Consider the following 18,619-nt stretch of genomic DNA (forward strand, 5'->3'; position numbering starts at 1 on the left):
ACCTTCCTATTAATGTGGCTGGAATGTGTCTTGGAGGCAAACCTATTGTTAGATTGTCTTTTATTAATAATAATATGATGGTCATCTATAATGCTGGTAGTACTGACACTTAAATCAGCCCTAGTATGTATATCATATCTCATATTTTCTAACATGTCATATGGGTAACCCCTATCCAAAAATAAATCACTCAGGATATCAAACTGTATATTTCTTTCCATGATGTTATCACATAATTTGGAAACTCTCATGAATTGATTCTTGACAATATTAGGAAAGATGAATCGTGGATGCAAGCTATTAAATTGCAATAATGCATTTCTCCAGCATGGTTTCCTATATAATATAGTGGATAATGAACCTTCTACATCTCTAGAAATGGTAATGTCTAAGAAATCTATCTTAGAAGGTGATGATTCTAAGGTAAATCTTAGAAAATCAGTTGTAGATTCAAGATAGTTAACCAATTGTTCCAATGATTTATAGTCACCATTCCAAATGATAAGTATGTCATCAACAAAACGTCTATATAAAACAATATTATCCATAAAACTGCTATTAAACAAATGTTGAGACTCCCAATGATACATAACCAGGTTCGCATATGAATTGGCACAGGGGGTGCCCATCGCAACCCCCCATGTCTGTATATATAAATCATCTTGAAAAGAAAACAAATTATTATTCAATACCATATCTATCAAAGTACATATAAGCAATTGTAAGTTATTATCTAGGGTGCCATTACTATGTAACAATTCCCTCACAGCTTCAATACCATATTCGTTTGGAATAACTGTAAATAAATTTTTAACATCTAAAGATGCCAACAAGAAGGAAGATGGAACACTATCGCTTTCTACTAAAAGATGCAAATCATTTAACAACTGATAAGTATCTTTTACTATAGTGGGTAGACTTCTAACTATTGGTCCTAATTTAAATTCCAAATAGTGTGAAATATTCTCTGTAACCTATTTGAAGAAACTACAATGGGTCTCCCCGGGGGTTTGGAAAGTGATATATGAATCTTAGGGAGTAAATAAAGTATTTGTTTTTGTGGATCCATAACAGTTAGATGTTTCACAGTATTCTTGGTAATAATACCTTCCTCCTCTGCTTGGTTTAGAAAAGTATCTATTTCTTCCTTAAATACAGGAGTGGGATCAATAGACATATACATGTAGCATCGAGTATTGACAAGTTGTCCCCTGCCCTCATTCAAATAATATCACATATTCATAACCACTACTGCTCCTCCTTTGTCAGCTGGTAGAATGACAATATTATGATTATTCCTTAGTTCATCCATAGCAACCTTTTCAGAGGGGGATATATTTTGACCCACAATACATGACTCCCTATGTGGGAAATGTAGATCCCTGAGTACCGATTGAAGAAATATAGAAACATGCTTATTCATAGGTGGTTGGAATTCAGATTTGTGGAATCTGAATTCATCAGATCTTTGAGAAGTTTTATCTGAAAAAAATAGTTTAAGGTTTAAATTACGACAAAAAGATAACACATCAGTAACTATGTTATATTCTTCAGAGAAAAATCCAGGTACAAAATCAAGACCTTTATTAAGTAGTTGTTCTTGTTCATTTGTAAGTGTTACATCAGATAAAATTAGCACATTCCGATAAACATTGTCAGTTATTTCAGAAGTGTCTGTATCAACCCTTCCACAGAATTTGTTCTTATGCCCATGCTTGTGCTTGTGTCTGTGGCCTCCCCGCCGCCTCCTTCCATGTCTAAAGGGTGTGATGCATTGGATTTCTTACGGCTAGGTGATTCCCTATAACTAACATTATCATTGTCCATATAGGAGGATTCCTCCCCTGATGTACTGATGAAAGACCTTTCGTTGATCTTAAGAATAGATCTAGGTCTCTTTCTGGGCCTGCTGTTTGCTGTCCCCCGACTGGTATCTGTAAATCTAACTGATCTGAAGGATTCAAACGGATGACCCCTTTGATAATCAGTAATGTCCCTATTAAATTTCTGAATTTTTCTTTCCCGGGTCTGTTTTTCATAAATGGCCAATTCTTTAGAAAGTTTATTTACAGAGACTGCATACATAGGTAGGGACTCATACTTTTTGCATTCCTCACAAAAGGTTTTCACCTCAGTTAGGTTAGTATCGACCATCCTTTCATAATACGAAGCGACTATCTTAACAAACATCATAGAGGCCTGCTGTAATGCTAAATTCCACTCTTTAGTCAGTCTATCCTCCGACCTGCCGACTAAAGGTTGTAAGCGAATTGTCAGGCCTCTTGGAGCTATTTCCCTATTTATGTATGCTTGAAACAATCTTAGGTGTCAAATATTTGCTCTTAAATTCTTCAGGCCCTTGCCCAATTTATTAAAGGCCATATCACATCCATTAGAAGGATTAGTCAATAAGCCATTCTGATTATTGCCTGGCATGATATCTATCCCAAAGACTCCAATATTATCCCTATCGGCACATAATCTATGAAGAATGTTCTCCAAATCCATATCTGTTGGTGTTGAAAGAGCAAAAAACTATTAAAAATAAAAAAAATATTTAATAATGGGCTAAGAAGTAGTCCTGAATTAACAAAAGAATTGGCCCTCTATGAATACAGATATTCCGTATCCTTACATAAAAATTGAAAGACCATCACTGATATCAAAGAGCGTGTCTATATTAATCTAAAGATATAAATTTTGAATCACAAGTCTTGTATAGACACCAATCAGAAGACAGCAACACAACAAGAATACAGGACCAGAAAAAACCCAGACCCATCTATCCATAAACTACTCCAAGTACCTGAGCTGTCTGATAAAACCTGAAAAAATTTTAAAGTCCAAACCATCCCTTATGTTATGTAACAAAACCCCAAATAGGACTGTTTGTGATAACAAAGGTTATAAATAGTGATGGTTCAACAATTTTTTGACAATTGTTTAACAGTTTTTTAATGTGACTTAAGGCCGCTGTCCTTCAAGGGTAATACAGATCACCGTGACCAAAATAGTCCCTTAAATTGTGTAAGCCCAGGGCCTAGGCACGGTTTATTGATGACCCCTATGTTAGTCTATTGTCATACATAGAATCGTAGAACAAACATGAAATCAGAAACACCCATATAGAGTGCAGATTCCATACAATATTCAGATCAGGAATCCAAGCTATCATTTGAGTTAGTAGAACTTCAAATGGGCCTGTTTATAATAATGGTGGTTATAAATAATAACCTAATGATGGTTAAAAGATGATATCATATATATAAAACTTGTGACTACTGTCCTGCAAGGACTATGCAGATCCCCGTGACCAAAATAATCACTTATATTGTGTAGGCCAAGGCCCTAAGCAAAGCTGTAGATAACCCCTATATTAATAAACCATTAGCCTACTGTTATTTTGCAGATGAAGCCCACACATATATGGACCCAACCCCACAATATGTGTGGGGGCCACAACAGCAGTGGAATGATGGCAGGAATGGCAGCATGACATACTCACAGGACACTACATAACAACCCCTGACAGCATGTCATAAGGACAAAGCCTGGTATGTAGGTGGAGGGCAGAGGCTGGAACACAGGCCCATATGTGAAATAGTGTTGTCATACACTAAGCAAGTCGCTGGTGTTACAGCATAGCCTGCAACGTACCCTTAGTCATGAATATGAAGTCAGAAACACAAATGGATGTAGCCATGTACTGATAGCACTCAGCACACCCACACAGCTAGTGATATATCTGACACACACTTGAGAGCTATGCAGATAGACTGCAGTCCATGTTAAACTAGTATGTACACACAAACCCTGTAACACTGGTGCTATACAATGCATACAACAACAGTACTCACACTCTCTGTTTGTAGTTCTGAAACCTCATACAAATATGCAGCTGGCCAGAGTGTGCATGTCCTCTTGTAAGAGGTATTGCTACCTGCTGTCTGTAACACTGCTGGTCACAAACAGGAAGGATGTCCACCATACAGGACAGGTAAAGGGACCATGCCCACATGATGTAGGGATTTATAGTAGTGGATTGCCATGACAATGGTAATTGGAAGTACAATACAATATATGTCTCACTGATAGGTAAGCTGTAGCCATACCTACTGAGTTGTGTGAACAGTTTGTTGTCGCTGATATGGTGGTAGGGGGGTTGATAGAGATGTGTATTAAGAACTATGGTAATCTTGCTGTATGAGTTGCTCAGACCTGTTTCCATCTTTATGTCTTTCAGGCAAGATGTCACATGGACACCTACCTGCTTATTCAGTGGCTGAAAATGACATAGTGCTGAACTATCTCATCCAGCACTACCCTGTCCTGTTTGGCCAGGCCAACCATGAGCAGCAGGAGTGGACTGCCCTGTGGAACAACTTAGTCCACAGGGTCAATGATGTCGGACTGCATAACCGCAGTTATGAGCAGGTCTGACATCATTGTTCTGACATGCTTTGCAATGCCTGTTGGCATGCTGCTGCAGTCCAGGGGATCACCTCACAATGGGGGGGGGGTCATGCTATCCGAGCTCCTCGTCAGCCTCATGGCACCTGCCCATCTGCACAGCCAACCACTGCCCGACACCATTGTGGAGGTGGGTGCTACCCACAAACCGGCTGAGAAGCATGCAGGTAAGGCCACAGGGCACATCAGTAGACCACTGTTGCATATGCATCTGCAGTTGTACAGGTAGATCATGCATATCTGACATGTCATATATATAGTCTGTTGCTGCATAGTAGTAATAAACAGATGTGCATAAGCGGTAGTATTGTGGACTTGTACTGTTGATGTACTGTAATGCTGCACCCACCCTGTTACAATGCCACAGCTGTGGCTACTGACTTCGCATCTCTCACACTCTTATGTAGGTCACTCCGGTATACCACTAAGGCAGCAGCCTGTAGCTGGTGAGTATGGTTTATGTTGATGCTTGCCAATACACTGGGAATGTAATGTCTATGGTATATTTCATGCACACATCAAACACACCTACCCATAATGCATGCTGTACATGCTCACGTATTGTTGCTGTTAAATGCACTGCATCACAGTGGTGACCATGATGGGGTATTGGAAGGGTATGTCAGACACCTGCAAGATAACTAACATCCTGTCATTGTGAAATGTGTCCCCAGGGATTAACATAATGGTGGGACACATGGCCTACAGTAGGGACATGTGTGAAACATCACCCTTATACAATGCAACACCAGTGGATAAACCAGTATTACAATGGCAACTGTTCAGTGGTGGCTCGTGATATTGGGCTGCAGGACTGCAGCCCCCCTCCAGCTGTAAACCAAAATAAAAAAAAATCCCCAGCTGTAAATCAAAATAAAAAAAAAAATCCCAGAACCCCAGCTGTAAACCAAAATAAAAAAAAAATCCTAGAACTCCACGCATGCATGCTTGGAAACTTGAATCCAGACTGCTGTTTAACCAGTCCAGATTCAGAAAGAAGGCAGCAGTCTACCGATGCCCCAGAAGTCTATGTGGTTGCAACCACAAGGTCTGCAGTCTGTGCATGCTCGGAACGAGCTAGAGGCATCGCATGCATGCGTGGCATTCTGGCACCAAGAGACAGGAGCTGCTGCTACAATTTGAACTCAGAGCAGAATTTTGCATGGGAACTGGCTTATTTATTCCGGCGTCGAAAAAATGGAGGATGGGATAGGAAACTGCCTTATTTTGAATGGAGGGAGCTGGAGTCACTCAGGTACTTGTGTGTGTGTTTGTAATGCCCCAGTTAACAATAACTGTTGGCTAGAGAGAGTAACTCAGGCTCTAAGCCTCAACCTTGGGTTGAGGTAGCAAGAGCCTGAATTCCCTACCCACCACCACTTGTGAAAAAGCATTCAGATTTTTGCCTCATATTTTTGTTCTGTTCCGTTCCTCATAAAATCTGTGGTTTTCTGGATTTTTAATTAACTAAATAATGACAAACATTTGAATTTCAGACTTCATATTCTTCCGAAAGTACATGGTAACACGAAACATTTTATTCTAGCAATTTTCTAAGTTTATAAGATCGATATTTGAAATTTGTCCCTATTTTGGGGGCTGTATTTCCCCATTATTATATAAGAGCAATATTTAAAAATTGTCCTTATTTTTGGGCCTTTGTCCCACTTCTGTTTATGGCTTTGTCCATATTTCTTGCTCTGAGGTTGAGAGGTATGACAAATGTGTCAGGGCCATCACCATCAGCTAAAGACATTTCAAATTGTGACATGCTTGTTGCACCCCACTCTCCCATGTAGTGACTCTGGATGTGTCTAAGCAAAGAAAGGAGCAGTTATGCAGTGTAACTGTGCAGAATATCTCCCCATCCAAGGTAGACACAAGTACTACAGTGGCTTTTCATCTGTCCTTGATTTTGCAGAATGTTCTGGTTTTCTGTCATATTTTTATACTGTTGATTTATGCTTCTTATTAGTCAGAAAGTGCATGTTGTTGCAGTGCCTGTTGCTCAGTGTTTAAGTAGCAATTCTTTAATTACCATCAGGTAAGCTTGTCTGAGATTGTAAGATGCAAGTAAGCTTTAGTAAGCATACTGTTAAAGAATCACCAACATTGAAAGCCTTTTTGTTGTTGCCATGCAGATAATATTTACATAACTAGATAACGTATAAGCCTTAGGTATTGAAATGCATATGACAGTATTTGTAATAAAGGACAGGATTACAGTATTTTCAGAAGCTCATTACATTTGTTGGAGACTTGCAGTAACCTTTGCAGGCTTTACCCATAAACTAAGCAGAATGCCAATCTATCATGTGTGGTCCATAACCTGTGCAGTAATCCTTTAAGCAATTTATCTTGGGCTTGTTTCTTGTTTGCTGTTCATTTTTTACTTTGATCATTTTTCCCTATGAAACAAGGAGATAGTTGTTGTCAGGCAGCAGGTCTTTTTTGGATAAGAAACATTTTTACAAGTGGGGGTATCACAGAAATTGCTACTTTCAGCATGTTGCTTGGTACTTTTATAAAGCTGAATATAAATTAGAATTAGAATTGCAGTGCAATAAGAATTGCTTTGAGTTGAGTGCTGCTTGTTTTTTTATACTTGAGTTTGACTGGCATTCCAGTAATGTATTTTAAAAAGTAATTTATTTTTTCATGCCTCACAACCTTTTCATTTCCATCTAGATATTAAGTAAGCTAACATGTAGCTAATGCATTGAAATATTTTTTTTCTTCTACATTTCATTTTGTCTTGATTGGACTCTCAAAATGATGGTTTGGCACCCAGGGCAACGTATTTAATTAAAGTCCCAGTTGTTGTGGTTTTGAGCATAGCTCCACCCCTTTCTAGTTGGGCACACCCCTTCCCATTAGCCCCACCCATTCAACTGCCTGCTGCAGCCCCCCCTTTGATTTGAAGTCACCGGCCGCCACTGACTGGTACCACCACGTGCATGTTTCAGGCTGTCATGGGGGCACAGGCACATTTGGAAATGTACAGCAGACAGGGCTTGAGGCTGCAGAGTGCTGCTCTCACATCTGCAAGCGACAACTTCCATGAACTGTCTGGTGCCCTACGTGCTCATACCAAGGTTATGGATAGATGGTTTGGTAAGATGATGGGCCTCATCGACCGTGGTTTGTCTGTGCTTGAACATGTGGTGGGAGTGTGGCGACGGCCACATGTACATAGGCCAGCAACACCAACAGCTGGTGGTCAACATGGATGTGCTAGGACACCAAGGTGCTCCTGTAGTGGCAATACCAGCCCCAGCACTGCAGGGGGGCACTGTCCACACCACACCACAGCAGGCCATGAGCATGTGGTCCTGGCTAGTCCCAGGATGGACCTGGTTCCAGCAGACATCTGTCATCATCAGGGGAGAGTAGCACATTGAGGAATGTACCTGGACATGCCCATGGAACCCCTGGCAGGCACAGTCTGTGTGTCCATGGCCAGAGATGGTGAACTGCACACCCTGCAAGGTATGGTCTGAAGCTGTCCATAAACACCTGTATAGGGCAGCCACATGGCAGACCTGTGTGCATGCATACCCACACAATATATGAACACACCTAGGGCAACCCCATACCTACACACACCACATCACCACACCCAATTCAACTCATTACACCCCCCACCCACACACAAGGTGTCAAATGTATGTCCCACCCTCGACCTCTGGCAAACCAAAAACACACCCTGTGCATATGATGAAACCTGTGTGTCACATCCCTGTCAACCATAACATCGATGCAGGGACAGGCTACTATGGTTCTGATGCACACGGTGACTGTACTACAGTGTACCAATGTACTGCAGTGTAACATGCTGTCAGGAGTAATGTTTAATGCATAACATGTCAGGTAGTGTAGCCATCCAGCAATGATGCATTATAGCTGTTAGTAACACTGGTTGATTGTGGTCTTCATAATGTTATTCATTGGTGTTGTAGGTGTACATGTGTCAGCAGGAGGATGGTCTGCAGTCATATTCCACAAGGGGTATGGCACTGTGGTGACATCATGGCTGTGATATATCCAGGATACAGTTGAACAAATGTCACAGGTTTGTATAACAGTTATTGCCTGTGCCACATGGACAGGTGGCCTGCTGGAACGTGTATAATCTGCAACCTGATGTAGACCCATCCACATCCATGGACACTCTTACTTGGCAACACTGGGACTAAACCCCTACCTAGGTATGTAGTGCTACTGAACTGTGTGGCTTTCATTGCGCACACCACACAGCATTTAGGGTGAGGTGTGTTCCAGGTTACATGTTACATGAAGAACATCCCCAGACATATACAGTACGGTAATGGGGGATGTAGTGGTTGTACGTGGACAATACATAGTGTGACATACCATCATATACACATTAACAGACACATAACAGGCAGACACACATCTGAGAGACCTGGGCTTATCGGTGCTAACTTGTCCATGTATCCAGTGTGTTACAGGTAGGCTGCATACAGCACATGCATAACTGGGCTGGATTGCGGTATCAGTTATCTGTATGGTTGATGGTAACAGTGGTCACCAAAAAGTGGTACATGGGACATATACCGGGTGTACCATAGTGTAATGACAGTGTGCACAGCACCTGCATCCCCTAGTGGATACTGAACTCCCTGGAACCCATGAAGACACTCTGACATACCCACCATCACACATTGCTCATGACTGTGATACAACCCATTGTATATCACAACAGTGGTACTACAAGGATATGCATCTAATGCACATGCCACAGGCATAGAAAGGTGTCACATTGTCATGCCTCACCTATGGGCAGCAACAACACTATCTGTACTACTGTGTGGCAATGTGTATTGTAATAGGAGTATGTGGCCTCGGAATACTGTACCCTACAGATATACAGACATGCACACATACACACACTTTCCAGAACTCAATGGGTATCCCATGCTTATTTACACATTTGTACAACACTGTTGTGCTGGTACTGCAAGGCTCATGTAGCCAGTAGGGAGAAGAGCGTAAGAGGGTGCATGTAATGTCTGATACAGCAGCAGCCACAACTGACTATGGCAATGGGTGTTGCAGAGGATGTGAAGGCCCTCATAGAATTCTCAACAACAGGTGCACTAACACACAGGCACTGCTATCCTCAGTAATACACACGTACACATGTGTCAGTACTGGGGTGCATCGCTGCAGTTGGTCATAGCTGTGTGCCTGCCTATTGTCCATGGAGTGATAGGTTGTGTAGTTGATGTGTGTACAGTAGTATCATGCCACCTGCTATTTGACAGCAGGGAATCTATCAAAAGAAACCGCTGTGGTGACCCTCAGGGTGAGAGTGACATGCATCAGGCAATCCTCTGGGTAGGTCCTGCACATGGCCACTGAGGTGATCCAATTGACATGTATGCAACATGTATTACAAAACATGGTTAGTGTCTGTGATGGAGACCTGTACCCAAGCATGTTCTGTTGACTGTGGTAGTGTTGTGGAGGTACCCATGTCATGTGGTGCGTACAGGGTGTTGTCTCCGATATCTGCCAGTTATTACACAGCTGGGCAGACATGTCAGTGTCAATCAAGCATAGGTTGCCTGTATGTATCCCAGTTGGATACCTGCCATCTGCACACCTATACAGGGAATGACAGTCATCAGCTTGGCTTGTAGCTATGCAGTAGGATGAATGTGTCAACAGACAGATGTTTGACAACAATATTTATGCCATTCCTACATGTAGGAAGCCCTCATTAACATGTGCTGTACAGACGATAGTCTACAGTTACATTCCACATGTTGGATCATTATCCAGTAGGGGATATATACTGTGACACAGCTCACACACCAGGAGCATGACAGGGAGGCCTCAAAGTCCAGCTATGCCTGCAGGTGTGCTTGTTGTCAGCACTACATTTAGCACTCTACTCTTGCCTGGGAAAGCACTGTCAACAGTAACACCGCCATGATACACTACATGCCAGTGTGACAGCATGTACCCTGGGCTACTACTCCTGTATGTAACACATTCACATGAATAACAGTGCTGTACAGGTCTCTTACACTTGTATGTCCCAGACATGACAATCACACCCCTTGCTACTGTAATGACAGCACATAGATGCATGTATTGTACATGGCATTATATACACTTATTACAGATGACATTACCCTGCTATGTTATCAGACTGGGTGGTGAGAACTGGTTACCCGAGCTAAGCCATGCTTAGCAGGTGTCATCATTGCTGCAATATAACAGATAAGCAGATTTGCGTACTGGTAAGCGAAGCCTACACAGTGTAAGCACCCATATGTTTAGGCATATCTTAGCACCACTTAGCTTCACGCAAACCCACGTAAACCCGCTTAAAGCTGCTCAAAACTGCCTTAACCACTCTGTATCTGACAGCACTTGTTCTGCCCAGCAACAAAATAAACAGCCCTTGCAGGTGTTGATCCCAGGACCCTACACACTGTAGTCACAATGGTTAACCACTAAGCCATGACCACTGTGAAGACAGTTGTTGTTTTCCCAATATATCTTAGGTTCATAGGTTCATAGGTTCATAGGTTCATACTAGGCTATCTGCCCTAGGGCATTTATAAGCCTAGCCAGAGTGTGTTTGGCTTTCGCCACCCATTTTAAATTAATTTTGCTATGCCCTTTTTCGAGGTTAGTATACTGTGCCTCTGTCTAACAGTGACACAGAAGTGATACCAGGGGTAAAACTACGATCTCCCATCCACTCATCAAAATTCCTCTTGAAGAGAGTCAATGAGGGACTCTGCCTAACCTGGACTGGGATTTTATTCCAGAGTGAAGGGAGCATCTGGGTTATGAATCTGTCCCTCCAGCATGTCCTATTTATTTCAGTGCTGAGGTTAAAGTCTCTCGAGCTCGATGGCATTTCGATTTTCTTACGTGCACTATGCCCATTAATTCCCGGTTGGACATGGCTTTATCGTCAGGCACAGATCGCTTCTGAGCAGGTGGTATGCCACTGAGTAGAGCTGGAGTTTCTTTAACTGGGCAGCATATGGCATCTGTTTGAGCCATTTTATCCTCTTGGTGAGGTACTTTTGGGGTCTTTCCAGTTGCTGCAGGTGTCTGGTAAGGTACATCCCAAAAGGGGCATTGTACTCAATTATGGGCCTGATGAGGGATGAGTAAAGAGGCACGATGACCTCCCCTGATCTAGATGTGAATCCCTTTATGATTAGGTGGGCTATATAAAATGTTTTTCTAACCACTTTGGCCACAAGGTTTTCAAATGAAAGATTGCTATCAACCTGGGTCCCCAGGTCCCTTATTACTTCTTCCGTACTTAATGGATTACCACCTATGTGGTAATCTGTGGGCACTTTGTTTTTGCCAAAGGGGATGACTATACACTTTTTGGCATTTAGCTTGAGGCCATGCCTCTGGCACCAGTTGTCTGTTTCTATGAGGCCCTTTTGTAGGATGCTTGTGTCGGGTGGAGAGTCGATTATGGCGCCTAGTTTGCAGTCATCTGCGAACTTGGTCAGCCGCAGTCCTTCAGTGTTGGCCTGTACCTCCAAGAAATATATACCGAACAAGAGAGGTCCCAGGACTGAGCCTTGTGGGATGCCACTTGTAACTGGTTTGGAGTCTGACATGGCTCCAGCAATTCTAACCATGTGGGTTCTGTCCTTGAGCCAGTTTGCAACATATCTAGTGACATAGGGGTTTATATTTAAGCTGGTGAGCTTATCTATAATGCCTGAATGGGGTATTGTATCGAAGGCTTTCGCGAGGTCGAGGTAGGCTGTGTGGACCACCTTCCCCTCGTCAATGCCCTTGGTGACTGTTTCAGAGAAATCGACCAGGTTTAAGAGGCAGGATCTGCTCTTAACAAAGCCGAACTGGGTAGGATCCAGTGTCTGTAGGTCCCCAATATCTTTATTTATGAGATCCATGATGATCCTTTCCATAGCTTTGCAGATCAAGCTAGTCAGGCTTATGGGGTGATAGTTTGCAGGATCTGTTGAGGCACCACCTTTGTGGAGAGGGACCGCTGTTGCTGTACGCCACTCTTTGGGTACATATCCTGTAGTATGGCTGAGATTGAACAGTAGTTTTATGTTTGGGTTTAGCTCTTCTTGGTGTTGATGTAGGACACAGCCCAGGACACCGTCTGGTCCCATTGATGCTGAGTTTTTTGCTTTGGAGAGGGCGGCTCTTACCTGAGCATCTGAGATGTCATGTTGGCAGCACTCTGCTGGGATAGATATTTGCCCTTTTGGTGGGGAGGGGGGGGAGTTTGCACTGAACCTGTCAGCTAGAATGTTGGCAATGTCTGTGGGTTCGGTGTATTTTTTGTCATTTTGGAATAATTCTAAGCATATCTGGGAATTCCCACCCAGGTTCCTAACATAACTAAAGAAAGCCTTGGGATTATCCTTAGTGCCCTATGCAATTTTTCTCTCAAAGCTGGCCTTAGATGATTTTATGAGTGCCCAGAGTTTTTTGCTAATACTGATCAGAGATGCCTTCCCTTTTTGGGATTTTGCTCTATCATGTAGTAGCTTCCTCCTTCTATTGTATAGTTTGTTTATGGCTGGGGTCCACCAGACAGGACGCCTGCCCTTGGAGGATTGGGTCTTGGTTTTATTTGGGATTGCATGATCCATTCATTCCTGAAGGTGTTCATAGAATGCGTTTATAAAGGATTCTGCGGTCTGGGCCGTATTTTCCACAGGCCCAGGGGCTTTGAAGGATTCCACCTCGGTTTTGAGGAGTGTGAAATTTGCTTTAGTTTAATTTTTCACTATGGTTTTCTGGGCAGGGGGTGGGGTCAGGATGTGAATATCCAGTGAGATTAGTTTATGGTCTGATCTTACCAGTGAGGGATACACTTCTTGTCTGGAGCATAGAGCCCCCATGTTGGTGATGATCAGGTCCAGTATGTTTTCCCCTCTTGTGGGAGTGGTAACAAGTTGTTCCATAGCATTAGAGTTTATAAATTCTAGGAACCTTTGGGCTAGGGTGTTGGAGCTAGAGTAATGCTCCCAGTCTATGTTTGGGTAGTTGAAGTCGCCCAATATAATGATGTTTGGAGAGACCTTCATATTTTCCAGTGTTCTCAGGAAGGCCGAGTGGGGTTCCTGGGTTTGGGAGGGTGGTCTGTAGCAGGCTATAAACTGGAAGGCAGTTTTACCCACTGTTGGTTGCACATGGATAGTCTTTGATGCTTTGTGCTGTGCCACCAACCTGGAGGTGTGAGTATCTTTGACGAATATTGATACTCCCCCTCCTTTTGTGGTTCGGTCCAAGTTTTGGGGCCGAAATGCATGGTATGAGGAATAACCTGGTAGTGCTGGGGTGCTGTTGGGAGCCTTGAACCAGGTTTCTGTTACTGCACAGATATCGATGTTCTCCATGCTAAGGAGAGTTTCGAGTGCATGCATCTTGAGGTTTAGACTTCTGGCATTGAGTAGCATTACTCTTAGTTTCTTATCCCTTGTGATACCTATGAAGGTGGGTTTGTCTTTTGAACCTTGCCTAAAAGAGGCACTATGGGGGTGGCAATAGCCTTTGCCAATATCCGAAAGCCCAGGGGTGACAGGTGCAAGCCGTCCCTAGCGAAGCATCATGGCTTGTCGAGCATGTCATCCCAGGCTGACAGGCATTGGATCCCCTTTGAATGACACCAATACATAAGCCAATTGTTGAAACTGATCATCTTGTCTTCATATTGTGGCATCATTCTTGGTGAGGGTAAGATGCTACTCAAGGTCAGGGTTATATCGGCCTGGGCTACATGCTCAGAGAGCTCCTCTATGTCTCTTTTCACGTAGTCCAGGGAGGTACGTCTCAGGTCATTTACATTTTTCATATTGATTATTATTGAACAATTGCTTTTACTTCCACAATTGTGTAGTACTTGTTATTGATATTACTGTTGAATCACATGTGTTGTTATATCATAATGTGCACATATCAGATACATATGGTGGGATACATCTGGGAAAGTATACACAACCATGATGTTTACACATGACAGGAATATGGATATATAGATAGACATATGTTGATATATCAGGAACAAACCACTCGCTGACAAACAGGATAAACACCCAGTGCTCCAGATAAACTTGAATAATGTTAATAAAACCAAAAGGAGCAACTAGGCTGATGCAGAGTCACAAAAGTAGATGAAAAGGCAAAATCCTCAGGTTAAAATCCAACTTTAAATGAAGAGTCACAAGTGTAAATGAAAAGGCAAAATCCTCAGGTTAAAATCCAACTTTAATTCCACTGCAGGTCAGATAAGCGCTTTCACTCATTCATTTGAGCTTCATCAGATCATGTAACAAAGACCTTCAAGTACATAGGCTACATTTATACAGTTAAAACATCTCCTATTGGTCTATCAAAAGCTGCTTCTTGTTTACGTATTCATGAGTCAATCTAAGCTTAAAAATATATGCACATATAAACATGCTGAAATGTATAAAATGACAAAGTAGATATAAAAAATACATATAAAAAACTCTCCATGAACACTCAAGATGCTCTAATAAATATGTATATATAAAATATATATATGTCAAAAGAAATATATTTCAAGGGGTAAAAACATGTGTATTTCATCATTTATGATAAAATCTACAAACATTCCTCCGTTTGTTTAACATAGGTTTAATAGAGGCTCTCTCATTGAGACCTAAACCCCTATCTGCTCTCAATCTAACTATCCACATACTCTCCTTGCTCTCAGTGTGGTTCCTGATGTCACCTCCTCGTATACTGGGTTTAATGTTCTCAAGAACTCTAAATAAAAAATAATGTTCAGGACCTGCTTGGGCTACGTGCTTAGCTAAGGCATTGTGAGGTGAAGCCTTCCTAATGTGATAAAGATGTTCTCTTATCCTGTCTTTAAATCGACGATTGGTTTTGCCAACATAAAATGCATCACATGTTTGGCACACTGCCAAATAAACTATATGAGTAGTATCACAGGTAGCTACAGCACGTATGCTGAAGTTAGTGTGCATATCAGGATGTTCAAAAAATGCGCTGGGGTCAAGAGAATTACAATAATTACAGCGTCCACATGGTTTTGTGTGTTGAAGAGGCATTGAGCGTTCATCCCTTTTGAATAGCATAACATTCTCCTTAAATTCAATTTATTCCTATATAAAAAAGAGGGTTTAGTCCCCACAAGTTTACCAATGGTGTCATCAGTGCAGAGAATAGGCCAGTGTTTCGTAATAATATTCTTGATTGCTGGACAATCAGTACTATATGGTAAAGAAACCCTTACATGAGTTGATCTATCATCTCTACCATTGTCTATTGTAGTGGATCCACCAGTAATAACTGGTCCAAAATAAGGGGCTGCTCTATTCAGTCTAAGTTTATTGACATCCGAGAGGTTGGACTCAATCTCTTGTGAGCTATAGCCCCGTTCTTCTAGTCTTATCTTGAGGTCACTCACTTCCGTTAGGAAGCCTTCTTCAGTGGCATTTAGCCTAGAGGTTCTCACCCCCTGGCCTCTAATGATATTTTTAAAAATATGCTGTGGGTGCATACTATCATGCTGTAATAGAGTATTGAAATAGCAAGGTTTCCTATAGACACCTGTATTGATCAAACCACATGCTAATTTTTCTATATACAAGTCAAGAAATTCTATCTTCTCTCTAGAGTGATTCATACTGAAGGTTAAATAGCCAGTGAGGTTGTTCAATGTAGTATGGAACACAAACAAATCATCAACACTGCCTCTCCATAAAACAAAAACATCATCCAAAACGTCTATAAAAGTTACATATTGTTTAAACATCTCTAAATTAAAGAGACTCTCAAATTCCCAAAATGCCAAAACATGTTTGCATAGCTGTTGGCACAAGGTGTGCCCATGGCTACCCCACCTCGCTGTTGGTAGAACTTGTTGTCATAGGTGAAAAGATTGTTATTCAAAATGAGTTCAAGGAAATGTACAATGAGGTCTACTTTAACTGATGTATATTCGCTATGTAAGAGTAGATACTCAGTGATATAAATCAGGCCTATGTTATTTGGTAACACAGTAAACAAGGACTTGATGTCAAACGTTACAAAAATCAAATTATCAACGTCACAAATGCCGCCTAAACAGTCATATAAATCTGTTAAAAACTGTTTGGAATCTTTCAGTACAACTTTGTTCTTATTCAATATAGGTCGCAAATGTTTCTCAACATAGACAGAAAGGTTTTCAGTGATCCAACCCTGACCAGACACTATGGGTCTCATTGGTGGGTCAATGGAGTCTTTGTGAATTTTAGGTAACCCATGTATTGTTGGTACAAGTGGATTCTTAACAAAGAGATAGTCAAACAATTCTTGATCCAAGATATCACCTTTCAACATATCTAATAACATATTGTTTACATGACTAATAATGGATTGCACTATTTCTTCATTGACTTGTAAATAGAAATCATCTTCCAAGAGTTTAATCATAGCATCATGATATTTGCTAGTGTCCATCACTACTATCCGACCACCTTTATCAGCTGGTTTGATGGTTATGGACTGTAATGACTGGAGTTTAAGTAAGCTAGTCTGCTCCCCTCTAGTCAAATTACCATTCTTCCTATATTTCTTTAGAGAAAAATATTCATACAAATCATCCTCAGTTAGTTTCAAATATGCCTCAACTAACGGATGATTGGGTGGGACAAAGTTGCTGAGCTTCTTAAACTTTGGTGGTCTAGTAACGTTATTGTCTGTCAATTCACTATCAGTTTTGTCATGAAATAGCAGTTTAAGCATAAGGTTTCGACAGAAAAGTCTCATGTCTACTACAGTGTCCGTAAAGTTACTGTGTGCACTTGGTATAAAGTTTAGGCCTTTACTTAATAATTTCTCATTACATTCAGTCAACAAATATCCTGAGATGTTATGTACCATAGAATCTGCTGGTATCAAAATTTCAGCTGTATCTAATTTACTTTGTTCTTCCACATCTTCTTTATTGTCTGATGTGGTACATACTCTTCTGATAATTTGCGTTTCTGTCTCCCCTGCTCATTGAGCGTCCCTTGTTATATTCTTGTCCTTTCGGACTGGGAGGAAAAGGGAGCTCGCTTACTACTCCTGTAGTGATGGTAGTATGTACTTTGTGAGGTAACTTAGATCTCACTATGCCATCATCTACTGACAACCTCTTATTCGGTCCCTTCACAACATGTACTGCAGGATATAAGTTAGTTCTATCTGCAATATTATTCCCAGTAATAGGCTGACTAACTACTTTAGTATTTGTATTAATAGAGCTAGATCCACTCTCACTATGTAAAATAGTAATTACATCATCAGTATCATTGGAAGTAGTAGTGTTATTAATGTTAGCTATATTATGTACCCTATTACTAGGCGATACATTGTTATGTACACAGTTAGTAATATCCACAGCTTCACAAGCATTATTGACAACATTAACATTTTCAGAACCAGTACTAGGTTGAACTCAATTATCTAACACTAGTAGAGTCATTGGGTTTAATGGTAGCACTATAATGTCCATGTTTAGGCCAAGCGAAGACTTGTCCTAAATTAAAGTCTCTATGATCTCTAATTATCTTGTTTCTTCTGTTGGAGAAGTTTCCGCTCTAAGGCTGATATTCCATCAATAGGCTTTCAAATAGTGGTTCTATTACAGTACTTGGGAAACAAGAAAAAATTCTCTTCTGTTGTTTCTTAATGTTATTAGTGAGTGTTTCCTCTTCAGAGGCAAAAAAGTCAATAAGTAACTCCATGTACTGTTTGCTTACCTCCAAGTTCAGGCTGCCACTTGAAAGCAACTCTGGATAATGTTCCCCTGATTGGGCATATTTAATATCGTAATCCTCTCGGTACAATTTTTGTGTCCAAGCAATGCTTGAAGCGCTGTGTTTGCAAGCGTTTCAAATGTGCAAAGTCTTTCTCTAGACCGTCTAACAGGCGTTGTAGCTCATCCAAATCGGGTGTCGCCGTATCCGCGTCATCAAAGCGCTCCAAAGCACCGAATTGCCAGGAAGTAACTGTTGAACAGACAGGATTCTGTTCAAACCTCTTCTGTAGATGAGCGACTGAGCCCAGGTCTACACCTCGGGGCTCGTAGTCTAGCTCAATATCTACAGTTTCACTCTGACTCTGCATAATA

The sequence above is a fragment of the Protopterus annectens genome, chromosome 1.part1 (assembly GCF_019279795.1).
Source record: "Protopterus annectens isolate FY-2018-M chromosome 1.part1, PAN1.0, whole genome shotgun sequence".
NCBI lineage: Eukaryota > Metazoa > Chordata > Ceratodontiformes > Protopteridae > Protopterus > Protopterus annectens.